General features: G+C 33.4%; 1 protein-coding gene and 1 pseudogene across 10 annotated transcripts in view; one reads left to right on the top strand and one right to left on the bottom strand.

Annotated features, from left to right (window-relative positions):
* The window catches only part of DENND1B (DENN domain containing 1B), a 257,532-nt gene that overhangs the window by 164,628 nt on the left and 73,256 nt on the right, over positions 1-19,648 (bottom strand). The gene's annotated exons all lie outside the window — the stretch shown is intronic.
* LOC129141244 (elongation factor 1-alpha 1-like) lies at positions 10,987-12,933 on the top strand (annotated as a pseudogene).

Genomic DNA, 19,648 nt, shown 5'->3' with positions numbered 1-19,648 from the left:
ACAAGGGTCCTGAGTCTTTAACTTCAGTTTGAATACCACCAATAATTAAGGACTAGGAGTAACTACATCAGTTAAGGGTGCTTAATGTATATAAGGAAAAGTTATACTCTCATAGCAAGAAATGACATGGTTGACTTGTTCAGAGACTGTTTAATTCAACATCTACCTCATGGACCCAGAAGTCTTCCCTCCTGCCCTGCTGGGCTAAATTTGTTGGCTTTTTCCTCAGCTATCTTTACTCATGATCACAAAATGAGCTTCCAGAGTTCAGCACATCCCATGAAGATACAGCAGTGTTCAGTGAAGGAAGCCTCCCTTTCTGTCAGTCTTTTTATCAGTGAGGAAACCTCTCCCAGAAGTCTGATCCCTGACTTTCCCATTACATTTAATTAGCCACAGGGTCATAAGCCACTCCTAAACTAATCCCTGGCAAGGGAAATGGTTATCTATGCTCAGTTTAGCCTTAGACTAGTTAGAGTAAAAGTCAGAATTCAACCCATTCGTCTCCCGATAACCATGACACATGTAATTACAGAGAAATACAAGTGAAGTATATTATCTTTTATTTCTTAAGAATCCTCATAATGATATTAATCAAATATTATGTTTATACTAAAGTTCTCAATAAAAATATTACACCATATCATATAAGGACAATTTTAAACTATCTGTAATTTTATTTCATATGAATAACACTTTCAGAATCATTTTGCTACAACTAAATGAGCTACTTGTCCATTTTAATCGAATTTTTCACAAAGGCCATGAATTTCTGAAAAGATGATTACTTAATTTTGAATATTATCCCCCAAATAAGTGAGAATTACCTAATACTACACATTCATTCAATTTATTTATACTTTACACAAGAGAGTAATAACAGATTCCCGAACAGCACTTAGATGTTCCAGGGCACCACAGCAAACTCTCAGGGACACCGTCAGATATTTTAAATTTTCAAGGGAAACAAAGTTATATTAACAGGGTGATTAAATCAAAATGCATTTTACAGGGAGAATTATATTAATTTGTCAAATTACAGAGACAGCCTATCATCTTTTATTTTTAAGAAGTGTTCTGCTCCCACTTATGAGTGAGAATATGCAGTGTTTGGTTTTCTAGTCCTGTGTTAAGTTTTCTGAGGATGATGGTTTCCAGCTTCATCCATGTCCCTTGGAGAATATATTTTTAAACTTAGGGCCAAAAAGGAACTGTTAGGACAACTATGCCCAGTGTGGAATTTTTCTCTTGGATTTTACTTTTATGTAGTGTTTTCGTTAGAAATAAATCCCTATTTTACCCCTCCTCCTTAAATTAGGGAAAGCACTCTAAGTCTGTGAATTCCAACACTAAAACTACATAGGTTATTAAAACTGATTAAGTTATTTTTCACTATCAAGAATTTAAAATAAATTTATATTATTAGAATATTAAAATAACTGCCATGAAGCAAATACATTCTGCCATAAAAAGAACTATGTTATAAAATATAAATTTCAGAAATTTCAGTTCTATGTGCATAAGTCTTAGGTGATGAAACCTATGCAATCACTTTAGTTTGATCCAATGTCAATGAAAAAGACTAGATTGGAAGCAGTGCAGTGACATTACCAAAAAAAAAAAAAAAAATCAGAAGACTATGCATCTGCAGATTCAACCAACTGTGGATTAAAAATATTTGGAAAAAATACAAATAATACATATAAAAAACCAATATACTATAACAACTATTAATAGAGCATTTACACTGTATTAGATAGTATAAGAAATCTAGAGATGATCTAAAATATATGGGAGGATGTGCATAGTTACATGCAAAACAAAAGTCCCATTTTATATAAAGGACTTAAGCATCTGTGGAATTTTGGTATCCATGGGGATCCCAAACCAATAGGATTATATATACACACATATATTCCATGTATTTATGTACTTACATATATTATAAAAATATATATGTATCTAAATATTTTGTGTATGTATATATTTATATATATTATCTATATTTACAACAAGACAAGTGGTGTGCTTGGCAAATAAAAGGCAAAATACATTTATTCTCATTAGTTTAAGAAAGAGAAGTATTTTAAAAAATCAAAGTGTATATATAAGAATATGGGTTTCCAAGGGTTGTTTTTTTTTTTTTTTCAAAAATTCTATTAAAAACTGTCTTCAAAGTTATGCCCCAGCCAGGCATGGTGGCTCACACCTGTAATCCCAGCACTTTAGGAGGCCAAGGCAGGTGGATTGCTTGAGCCAAGGAGTTCGAGACCAGCCTGGGCAACATGGTGAAACCCTGTTTCTAAAAAATATATAAAAATTAGCCAGGCATGGTGGCATGCACCTATAGTCCCAGCTGCTCAAGATGCTGAGGTGGAAGGATTGCTTCAGCCCTGGAGGTGATCGCACTACTTCACTCCACTTCACTAGGTGACAGGGACCCACTCTCTTAAAAAAAGTTGTGTCCCCAGGTTAACACTAGCTTTTAAGCAGAGATTTGAATAGAAATTACTCAGCTCTATCTAAGAAAAAGACATTTGGGAAGACTACCACTCTTTTCCCTTGATGACCATATAACGTCCTACCCCCTTCAGACTAAATATATCTCCGCTTCATTCACTCCTATACTAACTAGCAATATTTTCTAGATCAAAGGAAATAGATCATAAAATAGAACACTCCCCATAATATTTGCTTACATTTCTAGACACTAATGTATTTTTAAATGAATATCAAGCAATCATTTAAATCAACATAAGTAGACTTAAGATAAGTAGGAAAATGCTTCAAGTTTTAGAAAAAGTTTTACAGCAGTTGACTAATGATCAGTTACCATGACTCCAACCCACAGTTATGTGCTATCGAGAGTAAAGGAAATACAATTCCTAATTTTCAAAACTAGGGAGACTTTAGATCATTAGAAAATAGATGTGTGAAACCCAATAAATATGTACATTTTAAAGTATGTGTTTTATTGAAAATAAAATAAAATTATATTCTTAGATTTAAAAAAGAAAATAGATGGATATTCACATGTACACAAGCACACACACATTAGGCAGCATATCAAAGTAGCCAAGTGTATGACGTACTTAACTCATTCAAATTCTGGTTCTGCAAACTACTGGTTATGTGCTCCAGTTTCCTCATCTAGGAAATGGGCAAAAATTACTGTCTATCTCATAAGATCACACAAGGATTTATTTGAGGAATTTATATGAGGATTAAGTGAAAATAAAATAAAAATCCATATAAAATGATTAGGATAATATCAAGCACATTAACCACCCCCAACAACTGTTAGCTCTTTTATTAGTCAGCTATTTGTTCTAATAACTCTTGTTATATGAATTTAAATTCATATATATTTAACTAGTGTTTACTAAGTACAGTACAATGTTAAAGGTCCTGTGTCCAACGCCTGTTGCCAAAACTTTAACATACTGAGATATAACATGATGAAAAGCATTATACTGAGTAACTTATCTGCTCTTTTGAAGATTTTTTCATGCATTTTGTAAGTAGGTATGGATGTAGATACAGATGTATGTACAAATATATATTTGAATATATGCAACTACTTCTATCTAACCAAACACAATAGAAGCAAACACTGTTAACATTGCAAAGTTATCCGATGTACATATCTGATGATTTCATCACATACAAAAAGCTTACTTTGGACTACTACATTGGCTGCTTTCTTTCAAATTAAAAATACCTTCAGAGTCATATCAACAGATATTTTCAATTTAAGGGGGACATACTGATCAAATTCTTTTATTCATGTACTTATTCAACAATCCAATCATAAAGATTAATCACCAACTCTACGTAAGGCACTGGCCAGTTTGAGGAACAGAAGTATTTATTGGTCTCATCTACAACCTAAAAGTAGGCTTTGTCTTCAGACTTTGTCTTCAACTATCTTGACAAAGGGTATTGCTAAAGATAACCTTAGAGAACATCCTTTTTCTATCATTGCCTTGTATTACAGAATTTTGGTTTCTATTTTACTTTTGAAGCAATCTTTCTTTGTTCTTTGTCAGTCTCTATTTTACATTTCTCCTCAGTCTTGTAGACACCAAACCACCACATTATTTCTCCTAGTCCTCACACCTAGTCTATGTTCATACTATCTTTCTGTCATCATATTCATGCAAATATTCTCCATTAACTGCCCAGGCCATATATTAGAAAACTGATTTTTGTGCAACAGATGGAACATAGTGATAAAATATGTTTCAGAGCAATAAATTATAATTAACCTTGGTTTTTGTTTTTGTTTTTGTTTTTCTGGTCCTGCCTGGAACCTAGTTCAGAACTATCCCTAAACTGCTTGTTTTCCCAAAATAGTAAATCCTGTGATAAACCAGATAGGACTCTTGTGGTTTATCTAGTTGCTTCAAGAAACAATAAGGCCTTTAGTTTTCAAGAATAAATCAGGGACCCTACATTTTAAAGTGTCTGAAAATATACCTTTAGCTAGTTCTTATATTCTGGCGTCAGTGGCATATTATTAATTATTTATTTAAGCCTTGAATGTCCTGGAAGTCTATGAGATCACCCAGTAGAAATGAGATTCATGGTGTATTTGAAAAGTTTGGAAAAATCATAACTGATTGTTCATTCAGTTATTTGGAAGCTTTGTCTAGAGGAACTAAATTATAATTATGCAATTTTTAAAAACAGATTATTTAATGAAGACTATTTACTTAAAAGGTATAAAGTCTAGTCAGTTCCACTCATATATTTACAAACTCAATGTGAAATTATACAAATAACTAATTTTTATGTATATTCACTTTGCAAATATTTAATACATTAGAATAGCAATCGCAGCTAATAACAACATAGAGTAATAAGAGCATTGGTAGGAAAATTGAAAAATAGTAGGGACTCTAAAAGACAGACATATAAATCAATGTGTGGCAGGTCTAGGAGAAAAGTCCCAAAGGAAGAAATCCTATGTAAATAGAGAAATGAAGAGCGAATAAGAAGTTGGCCAGGCTACAGCATGAGGAAAGAGTGGTGGAGGGGAAGTAGGGGTGGTCCTTCCATCACAGGAAAACATATGTGCAAAGAAAGGTCTGGAGTTGAAAAAGAAGTACAAATGTTGAGATAGTAATAAGACAAACTGGATTGAGAAATAACCAGGGGACTGATTATATAAGGCCTTTAGGCCAATTAAAAACTTTGGACTTAATACAAAGGGTAAGGAAACCATTCCTCCTGGCAACACTTTACATATATCTTCTCATTATAATTATCAGTAGCATTCTCTTTTACTTTCAAAAGTATCTGAGTTATAATTTACATTAGTGGAAATCAGCGAGTGTTTGTCTGGGGTAGGGGGAGGAGTAGAATGAGGAATTAGAATGGATATTAAATAGATTAACCAGGAAGCAGCAGGAGGGGACTTCCTGGAGTGATAGATTAATACAAGGTATCTTGAAAAGAATATGGGTTACACAGTTGTATGCATATGTCAAAACTAATCTCATTGTATATTTAAGATCTGCATTTGACCACATCTAAATTATAGCTGAAAAATAAATTAATAAATATCTCAGTTTGAACAATAAATCATATGGCTACCCTAAGAGAAATAAAGGCAATTTAAAGGGTTTAAAGCAAGGAAGGGATATGATTGGACTTCAATTTTAGCAAGATCACTCTGGCTATAGTGTGAGAAGGCTGAAAAGGGGCAAAACTAAATGCTGGGGGATCAGATATAAGGCTTTTACAGTAATTGAAGTGTATGGTGCTGGCCTGAAATAAGATAGCTGCAGCAAGAATGCAGAAACAGGCACAAAACTGAGATATACAGAGGAGTAAAAATGGAGACATACAAGAGGTAGCTGGATAAAATTTCTGGTGCTCCACAGAGAGAACCTGATCTGGGACTCGCACTGATTAAAAGATATAAAAGCAGTAAGAGATATTACTATTGTATTCTCCAATGTTACGAAAGATAAATATCCTTCTTCATATTTTTATACTCCCATCAATAAGCAACTTTATTATCATATTCTCAAGCATGAAATCACTACATTTTCTCTTACAACGATGAAAACATATATCTTTATTTTCCTAACCACTTGTATCAAGACATAGGTTTTAATGTGTTCAACCACTTTTGATTTTATAATCACAATATGTGATTGATTAGTTAGCAACCAGATCAATGGAGTTAGTGGTGAATCAGAAAGCTCTAGTTGTTACAGTTGGAAAGATCAGCTGGAACAAGTATGTCTCCGAAGTTTTTGCGGCTGTTTTCAACTTCGGAGGTGCCCTAGGGCCTAATCAGTGCCTGGCACATTACTCATGCTAAGAAAAAATCTGAACTCATGTAAAACGACACCATTTTAGCACCATCAGAATCAATTTGCCCTGATAGACATTTCAAGTAATATGATTTAAAAGAGTCTGCATGCTTGCTTTATCTTCCTAATAAAGACAAGATAAAATAAATGCTTACTCTGTGCCAAGTTCTGACCTAAGCACTTAGCATACATTATCCCATTTAACCTTACAACAACCCATGTTTCATTCCCTTTTACGTGTGAAAAAAAATTAAATAGAGCGACTGAGAGGCTAAGTAGCTTGTCCAAAGTCAAACAGCTAGCAAATAATAGAGTTAGGATTTGAAAACAAAGCCTGAAGCTTCAAACCATTATGCCCCAACCCTATGTATTTTTTTACATTGTTTTCATCGAGATTGCAATCGATAATCAGCAGATGCCTAAATGTGATGCCTCCTTGATCCTTATACAATGTATATTATCCATATATATGAAGAGTTAAGATTATGCAATAAATACTTCAGAACCAAGGTTTAATCTGGTGTATAAAAAAATAAAGGGATGGGGTATGAAAGAATGGTAGGAGATGAGACAATATGTCATAACAAATGTGAGTCTTATCTGCCATAGATTGTTCTATTCCCTTGAAATTATACCGTGAGGCCAAAAAAAGATGCTACTTATATCTCTGCTTATTTGTTACTACTAAGAATATCAGATTTACAGTAAAAACATATATGTAACTCTTTTCAAGTAATAGACTTATAAATAAGAGCTTAAACTGATTCTCACAGATGAGCAAAACACCAAGTAATTAAATTTGAGGCATTTTATTTAAAATCTGGACCAGGCACAGTGGCTCATGCCTGTAATCCCAGCACTCTGGAAGGCTGAGGCAGGTGAATCACGAGGTCAAGAGTTCGAGACCAGCCTGGGCAACATGGTAAAACCCCGTCTCTACTAAAAATACAAAAAATTAGCTGGGTGTGGCAGTGGGTGCCTGTAATCCCAGCTACTCGGGAGGCTGAGGCAGGAGAATCGCTTGAACCCAGGGGGCAGAGGTTGCAGTGAGCTGAGATCGCACCACTGCACTTTAACCTGGGTGACAGTGTGAGACTCCATCTCAAAAAACAAAACAAAACAAAACAAAAACTGAAGCAAATTATATGTCATATTGAGAACAAGAGTCATATCAGAACAAATAAATAATACTAGAATAACAGGCAGGATGAGATTAAGCAAGGTCAATAATAATAGAGAAATATATGGTTGACAGACTATTTCATCTTAAGCTCAGGATTGGGAATCTGTAAATAAGACAAAGCTGTCTATACCTGGTGGTCAGATAAAGACATGTAACTTGGAAGGGAGACAACCTGGGGTCAGTTGTTATACTTTCAGCAATTTTATTCAGTAAACTTTGTTAGACTTCTTATAACTCCTTCAACTTAAAGCAGGAACTAAGTACTTAGCAAGTAAAATAAAATTATATTCAGGTTTTATTTAGTCAGCAAGGTGTACTAAAAAAAATCAAGAATCTAGGAGATCCTAATTATTTTCTGTATTTTTAGGTTATCTTAAATTACACAAGATTTTTCTTCTACAAAAATACACATGCCCATTAATGTTATTTATGTATTCATTTTTTAAGGCTAGTCAAACGAAGTAGTGGAAGTAGAGAAGGAACAAAGAAATGTTAACTGATAGTGATCAATTAGTTGTAAGAACTACTGCACTCAGACCAGCCCCAAAATTTAAAATCTGAAGTCCTAAGTGTTTTTTTTTTTAATTGAGTGTTTCTTGAAATTCCAAATAGAAATATTGGGAGCTAATATTTTGCAAACTTATACTACCTTATCCATTATAGAAGACCAACCTCTTGGAATAAAAATTTAGTTCACACTTCCTGCTGATGTAATCTTTGGCCTCTTGCTGAGTTTATAAGTGAAGATGCCAATTTTGTTCTTAGTTCTTATCATGTAGAATGCTTTCTATGATAAACTGAAATATGAATACCAGTTGTTTTTACATAACAGAAAGCCATCAAAGAGCCCTCACCAAATAGCAATGAGTTTTGATCACTCCAGTCTAGTCTGCTTTGGCACAAGAGAACTTAAAGAGAAAACACAATTTCCTAAGTCTCTTACAGAGGATTTTACTCAATAAGGGAGGAACTATAAATAAAATTCCTTAATAAGCTTTCTCAGTTAAAAATAAATAATTCTCCTGAATAAATTATATCATGCCTTCTACTTATTCTTACATTTTATGGAAATATATCATAAATAAGGGACAAAATAAAACAGGAATGACTAATATATAAAAGCAGATTAAGGTAAATTCTGTAAAGTTAGACTTAACCTTAGATCAGCTAAAAAGAATAACTAAAATAGTTATTCCTTTCACTGAAAATGTCCTTGAAAGCATAATACATTCAACAAGTCTCTACCACATTTTGCTACTGAGTTTTCTCAGCCTGCTGCCACTAGTAATCTCTAGTTTCTACATTTAGTAGCCCTTTTCCATTCTTTATCATATTTAACTTTTCTACAATGTGTGACACCTCGCTCAATGACTTTAACATGTGTTTATTAAGAAATGTACTACGTATGAAACTAGGATTCAAAGATGAAAGTACTCTGCTCCTTAATCTAAGAAAACCAAGATGTTAGACTAATCTCCTTCCACTGAAAAGTATCTTCCTTGATATCTGTCTCTTTTTTTTTTTTGTAACTCTCTTCCTATCTTTGTCATTTCTTTTCAGGCTGCTTCACAACTCCTTCTTCATATTGGTGTTCCCTCTGGACTCTGTATTCAGCTCTTACCTTTCCATGGGGAATCTACTCTCACTGCTATACACAACTGATAAAAGCTTGGGCTCTCCAGCCAGAATGCTAGGTTCAGAATCCAGTTGAACGACCTAACAGCTGTGTAAAATCGTTCATGCAACTTTTCCTCTCTTTGCTTCAATTTCCTATTCTGTGAAATAAAAGAGCTGTATTGAGGATTAGATCATTGATATAATACAAATAATGTTCAATACAATGTCTAGCATGTTAAAATGCTTAGTAAATGGGAGTCTTTATTTCTGAAGCAGAATAGTATAAATAGTTGAGAACATGAACACAGAGTTCAGAATGCATTGACTCAAATCAATGTTCTGCCACTTAAAAGCTGTGGAACCTCAGGTGAGTGACATGGCCTCTCTGTGCCTCAGCTTTCTCATCTATAAAATAAGATAACAACTAATAGCTACTTTGTGGTGTTACAGTGATAATTAGATGAATTTACAAGAGTAAAGTGCTTGGGGCAGCATTAGGTAAGGTTTTTCTAAGTATTATCGATGCTTCCAATGTCTCCTCAGAGCTGCATATTTTTTCCATTTGCAACAACTGTTACTTTGATATTTTAACCAGAATGTTTGAAGAAATAAAACACATTATGTCTAAGACTTATCTATTTATCTTCTTCAAAAATTTCTACTTTCCCTTAATTAGTAGCATCACCATTTATCTAATCTTCTAAGCAAGAAATTTCAGTAACTCTTTACTCTTCACTTTCTTCAAGATCTCTTAATAGGTGCAGAAAGGCATTTGACAAAATTCAACACTTTTTCATAATAAAAAATCTCAACAAACTACAAACAGGGTGAGACTATCTCAAAATAATGAAGGCCATATATGAAAAACTCACAGTTAACATTATACTTAATAGTGAAAAACTGGAAGTCTTTCCTTAAGATCAGAAACAAAGCCAAAATGCCTATTCTTACCACCTCTATTCAATATAGTACTGGAAGTCACAGTCAGAGCAATTCGGCAATAAAAAGAAATAAAGGGCATCCAAATTAGAAAGGGAAAAGTAAAATTATTTCTGTTCACAGATGACATGACCTTATATGTAGAAAACCCTAAAGAGCGCATCAAAAATTTATTAGACATACTAAACAAATTCAGAAAAATTTGTTGTAGGATATAAAAATCAACATACAAAATCAGCTGTGTCTGTATACAATAACATCAAACTATTTGAAAAGCAAATTAAGAAAACAATCTCATTTACTATAAGATCAAAAAGAATAAAATACTTAGGAATAACATTGACCAAGGAAATGAAAGATTTGCAAATGAAAAACTATAAAACACTGATGAAATAAATTTTAAGAGACACAAATAAATAAAAAGACATCCCATGTTCATGAATTGGAAGACTTCAACATCATTACAATAGCCATAATACATAAAGCAATCTACAGATTCAATGCAATCCCTATCAAAATCCCAATGGCATTTTTCATGGAAATAGAAAAAACAAACCTAAAATTCATATGGAACCACAAAGGACCCCAAATAGCTAAAACAATCTTGAGAAAGAAGAACAAAGGTGGAGGCTTCATATTTCCTGATTTCAAAGTATATTACAAAGCTACAGTAATTAAAACAGTACGGTACTGGCAGAAAGACAGACATATAACCAATGGAACAAAATAGAGAGCTCAGAATTAAACCCATGCAAATATGTTCAACTAATTTTCAACAAGGGTACCAGGAACACACAATGAGGCAAGGATAGTCTCTTCAACAAACACTTGGGAAAACTGGATGTCTACATGTAAAAGAACGAAATTTGACCCTTATCTTACACTATACACAAAAATCTATTCAAAATGGACAAAAGACCTAAGCAGCTTTTTGGCAAAGGGTTTGCCACCAGAATACAGGTATCATGAAAACTACCCCTAAATCAAACCGAAAATGGGAAAGAAAAAGACTCATATCAACATCATCATCACTGGACATGTAGATTCATTCAAGTCCATTACTACTTGCCATCCAGTCTATAAATGTGGTGGAATTGACCAAAGAACCATTAAAAAATGTGAGGACAAGACTGCTGAGATGGGAAAGGGGTCCTTCAGGTATGCCTGGGTCTTGGATAAATTGAAAGCTGAGCTTGAGCATGGTATCACCACTGATATCTCCACATGGGAATCTGAGACCACCAAATACTACTATGTGACTATCATTGATGCCCCAGGACACAGAGAATTTACCAAAAACATGATTAGAGAAACATTTATTATATTAGTCCATTTTCACACTGCTGATAAAGACATACCTGAGACTGGGTAATTTATAAAGAAAAGGAGGTTTAATGGACTCACAGTCCCATATGGCTGGGGAGGTCTCATAATCATGTTAGAAGGCGAGGGAGGAACAAAGTCATGTCTTACATGGCAGCAGGCAAAGAGAGAAAGAGAATAAAGTGAAAGGGGAACCTGCTTTAAAACCATCAAATCTCGTGAGACTTACTCACTACCATGAACACAGTATGGGGGAGACTGCCCCCACAATTCAATTATCTCTCACCAGGTCCCTCCCACAACATGTGGGAATTATGGGAGGTACAACTCAAGATGAGATTTGGGTGGAGACACAGAGACAAATCATGTCAATATCAAATTGACTGTGCTATCCTTACTGTTGCTGCTGGTGCTGATGAATCTGAACTTGGTATCTCCAAGAATGAGCAGACTCATGAGCATATCCCTCTGGCTTCCATATTGATTGTAAAACAACCAACTGTTTATGTTAACAAAACAGATTCCACTGAGTCACCCTACAGCCAGAAGAGATATGAGAAAATCATTAAGGAAATCAGCACCCATATTAAGAAAACTGGCTACGGACCTGCTACAGTAGCATTTGTGCCAATTTCTTTTTTTTTAATCCATCCTTTATTAATTCAACAAAACTTAAGGAGTCTATTACCTACCAGGCACTATGCCTGGCACTGAGGTGCAGCAGTGAACAAGAAACAGTCCCTGCCATCAATGTTAGAATGGTGACAATATGCTGGAGTCAAGTGCTAACATACCTTGGCTCAAGAGATGGAAAGACACCTGTAAAGATGGCGATACCAGTGAAACCATGCTGCTTAAAGCTCTGAATTGCATCCTACCATCAATTCATTCAGTTGACAAGCTCTTGTGTCTGCCCCTACCTGATGTCTACAAATTGGTGATATTGGCATTGTCCCTTTGGGGCTAGTGGAGACTGCTATTCTCAAACCCAGCATGTGGTCTACTTTTGCACCACTTAACACAACAACTGAAGTAGAGTCTGTTGAAATGCACCAAAAAGCTTTGAGTGAAGCTCTTCCTAAGGATAATGTGGGCTTTGATGTCAAGAATGTGTCTGTCAAAGATACTCGTCATGGCAATGTTGCTGGTGACAGCAAAAATGACTCACCAATGGAAGCAGCTGACTGCACTGCTCACGTGATTATCTTGAGCCAACCAGGCCAAATAGGTTCTGGTTATCCTCCTATACTAGACTGTCACACAGCTTATGTTGCTTGCAAGTTTGCTTGATTGAAGCAAGATTGATTGCCACTCTGGTAAGAAGCTGGAAGGTGGCCCTAAATTCTTGAAATCTAGTGATGCTGCCATCATTCAGATGGTTGCTGGAGTGTTGAGAGCTTCTCTGACCATCTCCCTCTTGGTCATTTTACTGTTCATAATATGAGACAGACAGTTGCTGTGGGTGTCTTCAAAGCAGTGGACAAGAGGGCTGCTAGAGTTGGGAAGGTCAGCAAGTCTGCCTGGAAAGTTCAGGAGGCTAAATGAATATTATCCCTAATACCTGCACCCTAGTTTTATTCAGTGGTTGAAGAACAGTCCCAGAAGTATTTGCCTGAATAGGCCATTTTAAGTTTAATAGTAAAAAACTGATTAATGATAGCAATGCATTACAAAACCTTCCGAAGGAAAGGAGAACATTTTATGGAACATTTTTGGGTTTTTTTTGTGTGAGAGTTCTTAAGTTGTTAGTCTTTAAAATAATTACTTCTTAATGGAAATAACCTGACCAAAAAAAAATCTGTCATAGAACTTTGAAACCCATTAAAATATATTTTAATGAAAAAAATAGACTTAAACATAAGACATGAAAAGTGTAAAGCTCTTAGAAGAAAACATGGAAAAACTTTCATGACATTGGTCTTGGCAATAATTTCTTGGCTACAACACCAATCATGGATATATGATACGGACGTTTATAAACATATGCACAGGCAACTAAGGCAAAAATAGACAAGTGGAATTATGTCAAACTAAAAATCTTCTGCACCTCAAAGAAAACATCCTGAAGAGTGAAAGGCAACCTATAACATCTAAGAAAATATTTGCAAACCATACATATGATAAAGGGTTACTATCCAAAGCATATAAGGAACTCCTATAACTTAACAGCAAAAAAAAAAAAAGACCTGATCAAAAATTGATCAAAGGACTTAAACAGACGTTTCTCCAAAGAAGTCATACGAATGGCTAAGAGTTATATGAAAACATGCTCAACATCACTAATTATGAAGGAAATGCAAATCACAGTTGGATATCATTTCACACCTGTGAGAATGCCCATTATCAACAACCAAATAAACAAACAAACAAAGATAAGTGTTGGAGAGAGTGTAGAAAATTGGCACCCTTGTATACTATTGGTGGGAATATCAAATGCTACAGCAGCTATGGAAAACCGTTTCCCAAAAAATTAAAAATAGAACTACCACATGATCCAGCAATCCCACTCCTGGGTATTTATCCAAAATAACTGAAATCAGGATCATAAAGGGATGTTTGCTCTTCCATGTTCTCTGTAGCATTACTCAGAATAGCAAAGATGTGGAAACATCCTACATGTCCATCAACAGATAAATGGATAGTGAAAATGTGTTATATACATACAATGGAAAATTACTCAGCCTTAAAAAAAGAAAGAAAATCCTGTCATTTGCCACAACATGAATGAATCTGGAGAACATTACACTAAGTGAAATAAGCCAGTCTCAAAAAGACAAATACTGCATGATTCCACTTAAATGAGACATCAAAAATAGTCAAACTCACAGAAGCAGAAAGTAGAATGCTGGTTGCCAGCCAGGGTCTGTGAGTAGAGAGAAATGGCAAGTTGCTGTTCAACAGGTACAAAGTTCAGTTATATAACATGAATAAGTTCTAGAGGTCTGACATACAACACTGTGCTTATAGTTAACAATACTGTACCATAAACTTAACAATTTGTTTATAGAGTAGATCTCATGTATCTGTGCCTCCACAATAAAAAAAAAAGAAAATCTCAAATCCATTCCCTTTCCCACTTTCTCTTTAAGCTTTCTCTAGTTGAGGTTCTCAACAGTTCTACTAAACAATTACCATAGCCTTCTAACTAGTCTCTATGTCTCCAACAGGCTCCTTTTATCCAATTCAAAGCACCTAAATCTAAAGTTACCTCTTTAAAATATAGATGTGATGTGGAAGCCTCCTAAATATATACCATTTTATGGTTATTTCCTATTAGTCAATGCCAAAGCAGTTAGCATAGTATACAAAGTTCTTCATAATCTGACCAAACTACCTTTGTAGCCTCAGTATCAAGTTCCATAAATCCCACACTCCAACCACATGAAATTAGCAGTTATTTGAACAAGTTATTGTGCTTAATTTAATATTTTGTTACTTCTTCCATTCCCTATGGCTCAAATTGGAGTTATCTGATGTTAATCTTCCTCCTTAATGCCCCATATCCTATAAATAATAACTCCACAGACAATCATGTAAAACTTCAGACTATTACAATTTGCAATGCAAAACATATTAAATAATCCTAGCTGGTTACATCAAAAGGAGGAAGTGAAATATATTGTTTACCTCTTAAAAACCAAAATATTTACAAGGGTCATAGGGTATGATTATCAAATTATATTTTTCAGTATGGATTTAAAGACATAGGTTGGGGCCTATAAAAGCAGTTGTTCTTGGAGATTCTTTTCTTTCCCTAAACTTTGCCTGGTAAGTTCATCCACAGAAGTAAATTCCATACCATCATCCTCTTCCTGAACTCCAGTCAGAGGTTTCCTTCTACTTAGAAGATATTCCTATTAGAATACCTGGCACATCCAAAATTAAAAACATCATCTTCCCTCAAAATATGATCCTCTTACCATATGCCTTATTTTTACATTTTCATGCTAACTTTTCCCTAATCTAACCTTTTGCAAACTTTAGAATCAGGGAACAACCTTTCCTTTATTAACACATCAATAACTAGTTAAAACCACATGAACTCTGTGTCTGCATTTTACAAAAATGACCACTAGATTGCATTGTTGTCTGGTCAAATAGGCTAAGGATATAGCTGTATGTTACCACTTAGTACTAATTCACCAAGATAAGCTGCAATATTGTCACTTATCTAGAAAAATAAACATAAGTAAACATGTGACTGTGTGTTTAAATAATTGTTAAAAGGTAACAAAATAATTCATACTTTAAATAAAACATTCACCATCACAGTTAGTTAAAATGCTTAAATTTAACAACCATGAAGTTAATTTTTGAAATTAGGTTCATTTAAAGGTGCCCAAATATTAAGCAAATATTGTATACTACTTAAAATATTTTTATGAAATATCATACCTAACATTATGTCTTTAAGATTTAAAATGTCTAAATATGTAAAGGTCTATTAAAATGCACATAATTTATCTGAATCAAAATGAAAATATATCTAATAAGTAATACCATTCATCTGGACTCTTTTAGCTCTCTCTTAATATACAAATGCATTCCTTTTCTCCAAAACATGGCAGCTGGGAATGAAAGATTTCAAATTATCATTTTCACATCATATTCCATCATCTTTTCATCAGTTTCTCCTAGCTTTTCTTTGAGCTCCATTCTTTTACAAGAGGTCTCTTTTTAGATCAGTCCATATTTCCATAATCCACACTGCTTTTTCCTCCTCTTCTCCCCAGGGTAGAATAACCCCCACATCCAGAACTATGGCCTACAACTGTCATTAAGCCTTATAACAATAACAAGATAACAAAAGATCGGGTGGGGAAGAGGCTAGCTGGTAACATATGTTGATCAAGTTCAATATTTTCAGCTAATACACAATAGTTTTAAACTTAAAAATTTTAATAATGAAGTACCTTCATACCTACTTCTTATCCTAAAGTGTATTTCAGGCTTAAATTTTAAATATTAATAAGCAACCTGGCAATACTTCCTTTAAATCGTTTATCTATTAATAATGTGAAAGGGGGAAGGAAAAATAGAAATCACACCAAAGAGAAAGGTGAGATGGCAATTCATGGATAATTATTCATTTTATAACCCACTCAACTTAGCCTTATTTTGCTAAAAAAAATTAGAAAAATTCCCCTAAAAGTCATTTAAAGCAATATACAGTTATAATAAACAAAATTATTTCAAAGTAACATATTTTATGAGTTAATAATGACTTTATGCCAATTTTGCAAGACTTTATTTTCTACCGAGTAACATTTTAAATGCTACTCTTGTTGTTTCCATTATTTGTTTCACTTCACAGTTAACTAACTTTAACTTCTTTTCAAACTAAAGATAAATTTGAAATGCAAAACTTTGAACTAGAAGAGAGATTTTCATGTCATGTTATATTTATGTTTTTTCTCCCGACTTCGGGAGAATTGCTTCTAATTCATCAGCCTATGTTAGGTAACCTTGAAAAAATAATTTCTCCACTCTATTTCTCTCAAAGATTCAGAACTCTTTATAGAACTAAATTCCAGTTTCACTTTTGACAAATGTTTACAGCTTAATAAAGAGTAAGCTTTTGGGAAACCAGATTTATTTCTTTCAATCAGAATCATTTATCATTATTTAATTTCTATAGATTGCTGCATAACATCAGACCTTCCAGGTCTGGCTTGAATCATTTATATAGTTAGAATGTAAATTTCACTGCCATAAAAATAGATATAAAAACCTCACCTCTAAGAACTCATTAAAGTAAAAATCTGTTCACCCTTCAACAGAAAAATAAGGTCATTTGTACAGGGGTTTTCAAATACAATTTTATTATCTAAAATGTATGCAAAAATATTCTTTTCAATGGGAGTCTGCTAGATGAAATATTCCAGCAAATACTTCAACTATAAAGCAAAGTTCATAAAATATCACTATGTTTTTCCAAATTAGTTTCCCTGTTTGCATTAAAATTTTAAAATTTTAGCAGTAGAGAATATAAAATAAGCATGCAGGTAAAATAAGAATGTGATTATGTTTTGCCTTGAGCTTCCTAAACTGCGCCTGCTAAAGAAATAAAAATCTAGTCTACATAAGATACATAGATACAAAGATATGTTTATGATGATGATTTTAGATTTACTTTTATACATTTTTCCATGTTTGCCCCTTACAATGTTTCGTTCTGATTCATCTTTTTTAGTCATAAGAATATACCAATAGTATATTGGTATAGTGGTTATACCACTATAGTGGTTGTATGTACAAAGAAGCCGATAGGAAATAATTGCTATTTTAGCATTACTGAAATATATAACTAATAAAATTTTTGGAATATGAAACCAAGTAAACAGCCATAATATAATTATAATTATCTTACATTTACCCATCATCTCTACAAAATTTATAAATTTTTATTTAATTAAACATTAAGAAATCAATTTGTTTTAGAAATATGAGTTTATATATAATATTCACAGGGTTAGAAAAAGGAGTTTATATATAACATTTATAGAGAATTTACTATTACATATCAAAAATTGGTTCAAGACATTTCATTCTTTACATTTGAAAAACAATAGTTGATATAGAATGCCATGAAATTATTTACTGTCTCATGTAATTGACTGGTAGTTAAAAATGACAGAATCAAGCCCAAACAACCAAAAAATATCCAATTTTTAGAAATCCACGATCATTTAAATATTTATTTTCAGAGTATTAGAATTTAATAAATTATTTCTGAATAATTTAGATCTTCTTTATGATGATGCAAGAAGCAAAATTATAGAATACTCAATGTGTCTCAATTTCAAATAATGAAAAACTAATCATTCCTACCAAATACCTTTTAAATCAATACAAAATTTTTAAAATTATGAATGTATAAAAAAATTGTTTACTAATAAAACAGGCATTCTTCCTAAACTATGCAGACCTTAACTCCTACCTGCATCCTTTTTTATTCAATAATGACCCATCCTTTTTATATTCAATAATGACCCATTAGTCATTATTAAATATAAAAACAAAACTGTATATAGTACTGAGTAGACTGGATTTAATGTCAGCTAAGTAGCTGCCTGCCATTCATTCCAATGAAGATGCAGCTGAAGGGTAAAATTTAAAACTCTCTGCTGTTTTTGTATAATACATAATTTTTACTACTATTCATTCTTACAGTTATACTTTAAACTGTTTCCAGATAATTTCTACCAAGATTTGATTAATTAATGGAATTTTTATTATTGTTATAATTTAAAATAATCATGTAACATATGCACTTTTCTAAAAGCATTTCTTAATGCATTTTCATTATTTATCATGGAAGCACATACTAGGTTGCCAGTATATACTGAAATTTAATTTCACCTCCTACAGAAATGAGGGACAGAGGAGAGAACAAACAAGTCAGGTACTATCATGAACAGTCAAGGACCTATTAAATCTTCATGCTACCTAACCCCTCTGCTAAGTTACATCATTTCATTCAAACTTTGTTGAATTCCTACGATATGTGTCATAACACCAGTTTGAAATCTTTCCAAATTTAAGGTGAAACACCACTCTTAAATCCATCCTTCTTAAATTACCTTGCCTATTATTTTTCCAAGAAGATTAAGATAAGTTATCATGAGTTTATTCAACTTCCTCTGACTTGTCACTCATTCAACTAGCCGTTCAAAAACACTTATTCATATCTTATGTTCCAGCCACTCTACTAGATGCGGAGATTGAAAAATGAGAAAGTTCTGCCCCTTTTCCTTCAAGAAACATACATACAGCCTAGGAGAGACAGAGACATGCAAAAAAAAAAATGAAAATATAGTTAAAATTAGAGGTACATATAAGAAGCTACGGAAGTACAGACAGGTTGCCTTGGAGGCTCAGGAAAGCCTTCAAAGAAGGATTAATTTTCAAACTGAGTTTTAATAAACAGAACTGGACCACACAAAAGAAGAAACAGAATGGAAAAGCAAAAACAGAAATTCCACACACAAAAAAAAAAAAAAGGAAAAGAAACAAAACCTAAGAAGACAGGGATAGTGTGTGAAGGAAGTCTGACCATGCCCTCTCATTTGCTGAATATCTTCCACAGTGCTTCAGACAGACCTTAACTCCTACAATGAATCCCGCGAACTATCATGTCACTGATAGCAGGGGATTTTTTTTTATGGCAAAACCCATATAACTGACAGGGTTAGGATTCAAACTCATGTCTATATTACCAAAAATTTATGTAAATCTTCAATTAAATAAAAGAAACAAC

Source organism: Pan troglodytes, chromosome 1 (assembly GCF_028858775.2).
Source record: "Pan troglodytes isolate AG18354 chromosome 1, NHGRI_mPanTro3-v2.0_pri, whole genome shotgun sequence".
NCBI classification, from domain to species: domain Eukaryota; kingdom Metazoa; phylum Chordata; class Mammalia; order Primates; family Hominidae; genus Pan; species Pan troglodytes.
This window is presented reverse-complemented; position numbering and strand designations above follow the sequence as displayed.